This window comes from Bombus bifarius, unplaced genomic scaffold, assembly GCF_011952205.1.
Source record: "Bombus bifarius isolate JDL3187 unplaced genomic scaffold, Bbif_JDL3187 scf7180000009164_frag, whole genome shotgun sequence".
Classification (NCBI taxonomy): Eukaryota; Metazoa; Arthropoda; class Insecta; order Hymenoptera; family Apidae; genus Bombus; species Bombus bifarius.
Window position 1 is genome coordinate 1 of NW_022884944.1, and position 4,987 is coordinate 4,987.

General features: G+C 36.4%; 1 pseudogene; it reads left to right on the forward strand.

The window, feature by feature from the left end:
• Positions 1-1,344: 1,344 nt before the first annotated feature.
• Positions 1,345-2,523, forward strand: LOC117214129 (annotated as a pseudogene).
• The last annotated feature ends 2,464 nt before the right edge of the window (positions 2,524-4,987 follow it).

Genomic DNA, 4,987 nt, shown 5'->3' on the forward strand with positions numbered 1-4,987 from the left:
TCGAACGATGTTTATCGAACTAGTTCATGAATACATACATAATCATTAAAGAATCTATAAACCTTACTAGTTTGTTTTTACTAAGTTTTGTTACAGAAAACATGTTCTCATAAATTTTAAACTTTAATTTATGGAAATTTATTAACCTTAAACTATAAAATCATTCAATGAGTCTTTCCGGATGTTTTTATGTAGTCATAATTTCACATATCAGCACAGCTCCACCAATAGGATAAGAGTTACGTGGAAGCAACAGGGGGGAAGAAGAACATATAGAGATCTAAAGGTTATTTTTGTCTCATTCAAGTTTCTGTTAACCGGCTTGGAAATTTCCTGTGCTTGTTTCGACTTTGAAGTCTTAAAAAAAAAATTGTAAGTAAATAGTATATATATAGTATATATATCATGAGTCAAAGTTTCTCTTTATAAATAATAAACCGTTTAAAAACTATATTTTGTATGTTTTTTCCTTATTCATAATTAAATAATAAATATGAAATACTTCTACAGAAAGCCGACATCATTCAATTAACCGAACAGCAGATGATTTAAAAATTAGTAGTTGAAAGAAATAAATGTTATTACATGTTCATAATTGATCGATAAATTTAAATATACAATTAGAAAATGTTTCTTCCTTATTGATAACTAAATAATACAGATAAGATACAAGATACTTGTACGAAAAGTCGGCGCGTCGTTCAATTAACGGAACAGCAGAGGATTAGAAAATTAGTAGTTGAAAGAAATAAATGTTATCATATGTTCATAATTGATCGATAAATTTAAGTATGCAATTAGAAAATGTTTCTTATGTTTGGAAAAATATATAATCACTGCTGAATGTTTTGTAGTTACGAAAGTTGTATACAAACATACATTGTACATACGACTAGTAATGGTACTAAATTACTGTTAGAGGGTCTTGGGTGTATAGAACCATATGGTTAAATTAATACTAGAGATAACGAATCGCGCGAATGTAATTAATATTTTGAAATGCGTTGTTTGCATTAATTGATAGTTTTCTTATAAACTTTTTTATAAACAATTTCATTGCTATAGAAAAAAGATAAATGCCGGTAATATGTCTATCCTACTTAAATAGAAAGTGCAATATTTTGTTATAATATTTGGCGCAAGTTTATACATTATTACATCCAAAAATAATATTCTTTTTATATCTAAGCTATATTAAAATATAAAGATACAAATAGCTATGCGAGTAGTTAGTAGTTGATGCTTTTTACTTAAATTGTCTTATACTTCATAATTTGTAATAATATAATTCTTGTCATCAATGATTCTTCGTTTTTACTTTGTATATATTATACTTCCAGGAAGATGCCGCTCTATAAATTGACTTACTTCCCAGTTACGGCATTGGCAGAACCAATCCGTTCTTCTTCAGCTATGCTAGTATTCCATTTGAAGATGAACGTATCAAAAAGGACGTCTGGCCAGAAATAAAGCCCTGTAAGCTTAAAATTTAAAGAAGTTCTGTTTCTTAAATCTCATCTTTCCTAATTTAACTAAAGTAGCTAAATAAAGTAGAACACAATTATGCAGAGTATAACAGAGATTATTGTTTACTCTCCATTGCTCTATAAGATCTGTGGGAGAACAATAGGTATTGTTAAGGAGACAATGCCCTTTGTTTGCTGATAAATTATCAATAAATTAAATTATATCTTTCCAAAACAGATAACAGGAAGCTAGATATTTAAGAAGCATCATAATCTGTTTGTTCGATAGAATCTTTGATTCTATTAGTTGTATGTTTTTAGTGACTCCTTATGGCCTGCTTCCTATGCTCGTAGCTGATAGAAGGAAGGTTGCTCAGTCTACAGCTATTTGCCGTTACTTAGCCAAACAATATGACTTAACTGGAAAGACTGACTGGGCAAATCTTCATATTGATGCCACTGTTGATACTATTCATGATATTCGTCATAGTGAGTATCCAGTGCTGTTTTGCATAAATCTTATGAGAATCTTGATAACAGATAGTACATATCTGTTCAGGTATTTATTAGTTGAAATCCGATTTAATATTTGATTTAATCGAACGATACACGTATGTCAACAATACAAGACAAAGGATTAAAAAGGATTGTAATTCTATCTTCAGTATTTAACTGAAAACAAATTTTCAGAAATTGCCGCCTTCCAGTATGAGGAGGACGAGAAGGTCAAAGCTGCAAAACGCAAGGCTGCTGAAGAGACGCTGCCGTTCATTTTAGAACGTTTGGACCAGCAAGTGAAGGAAAATGACGGCTACTTCTACGATGGTACTCTCTCTTGGGCTGATTTAACATTCGTTGCTCTGCTCGATTATTTGAACTTTATGTACAAGTCTGATCTGATCGAGAATTACGAGAATCTGAAGCTGCTGGAGAAAAAGGTCCTCCTTCTACCCAAGATCAAAAACTGGATTGAGAGACGCCCAATTAGCGAATTCTAAACTTCACGATTGCTTATGGTTTTATAAGCGTTTAAAGATTGCTGTTGTCACGGTGGTCGTGAGAACGCAACGAAAGGATGGTTATGCCTCACATACCTTGGTCAGCAAAATGATGGCTAAGCAGTAATAGAAACCCTATGTGACCGGCATCCAGCGATAGCCCCTCCACAGGAGCCGGGTCCTTGATATAAAAAAGTACCCCCGAGTCGTTGTAAGAACATTCTTTTCTGTGCTGTTTGACCATTCTGTATTGTTACTCTGTCAGTGTTCAATAAATTTTCTAATAACAATCAGAATTTAAGTACGAATTTCTCACCTTGCGTGCGGAACGTGAAATTACCCCGAATCGACGTGACAAAATTGGCGATCCTGCCAGGATCCATTCATCGCATCAAGAGGAAACTTCAACGGGAACTCTACGGATTCTACAGCGAAGGACCACGGTCACCTCCTTGATCAAAAGAAGGATCTGCAAAGAATCTCGGTAAGCTGGCTTTCGTACATTATCGAAACCGTAAGCCTGAAATACGTTCTGAAGATAGTGACTCTTCTTCCGCCGAAAGTGTCATATTTCTCAGCATGAACCCAACTGACAAGAGTACCGCTAAACAAAACGAACTAATCGCTACCCTGATTGAACAATTTGAAAGCCTAACTCACGAGTTTAGAAGCTTTAGAAACAGCACCGATCAAAACATTAAAAACATAAAAGAATTTGCGGAAACTAGCGATAGAAATCGCTCTAAAGAAATACGCGATCTTGCAAAAACCATGGAAATAAAATACGACACCGAGACTGACCAGTCGCAAATAAACGCCCATTTAGAAACCGCTGCTGATAACGTAACGGATGACGAAACTGACGGACCGAACACGTCACAAAGACCACGAGCCGCATCTAGCCGCGCCGCGATTAAACCAATAAACAACTGCAACGAAGATCGAGGGCTCGAGGCAGATAAGGCCATACGAACTGTCGAGACACTACGTGGTCAAGATGACGTAGGCGTTGAAGATTTCATCTTATCGGTCCGCAAAGCAAGAGCTAGGTGCAAGGCAAGTGACAGAGAGCTATTATTAGATCTCATACTGATCGAAAAGATTACCGACAACGCGAAACGAAACATACGATATCTAAAAATCAACTCGTTCGAAGACTTATATTCATGCTTAAGACAACACGTATTAACACCAACAACTATTAGCAACTGTAGGGACAAATTAAAGAATTTAAAACAAGGGGCAACAGAAAGTGTACAATCTTTTGACTCCAGATTCCGACAACAGCTAAACGAATTAAATTATGCAGTCCAAAACGAAAACCGCACACCAACAGAACGACGCGTAGCTATAGATATTGAAGAACGCGAAGCACTTAAAACATATTTGCTCAACTTACGATACGAGATAGGACAGATGGTGGTATCTAGCGATCCAAAGAACCTGAACCTTGCCCAACGACTAGCAGCTGATAGAGAACAATGGTTACGAGAAGCAAATCGTGTTGCCAACCGCCCAAAGAATCAATCTCACAACATTACATTAGTATCCAAGCGAACTACTACCGATTCACAGCCACAAACTTCTGCTCAGCTACCTAGCCGACCATTAGACGACCGCATGAAACCGAAGTGTCCAAAGTGTTTACGAATTGGACACACAGCCGAAAAATGCTACTCTCGAAATTTTCCATTTGCCAGCCAAGGAAAGATTCCACCTCGAGTAAACCAAACAACGGAGAACCCAGAGGAAGCTTACCTCGAGTTAACTGCACCACCACCGGAAGATTACTATCAATCGTACTGCAACGAAGAGACGGAGGAAGAGCCAGATTCCTCATCGATACCGGAGCAGGAATCAACCTTATAAAAGAAAAAGCCTCACTAAACGTCCAAACTTCTAACCCAAAAACCTTCCTAATGGGAAGTGACAAACATACCACTAACAAAATTTGCAACTTAACCATGCTCAAGAAAAATCATCAATTCTACGTAGTCCCTAACAACTTTCCCCTAATCGAAGATGGAATAATCGGACTCCCATTCCTTACAAAGTATCAATACAGCGTCACTAACAATAAACTAACCTTGGACGAAATTATATTACCATTCCAGGAAACCGATAGCAAGATAAGACCAGGCGAAACTCTAATCTCAGCCCAATACATCGAAGGAAAGCCCACAACAGTATGTTTCATCAACACTGGTAAGCAAATCTGTCACATTACAAACGAAATAAAGAAACCCGATAAACTAAGCCAAATTAATAAATTCGCACAAATAATACGTACCAAACATATTGATCCAGAACTTCGAGAACCCCTTGAGAAAATCCTCATCAATTACTTAGACGTTTTTAATATGGAAACAGACTCATTACCATGTACCAACTTGACAGAACATACAATCACACTCAAGACAGACAAACCTATAAACATCAAATCTTATAGACCGCCCGAATGTCATAAAAAGGAAATCGAGACTCAAATCAACGACATGTTAGACAAACAAATCATAGAACCAT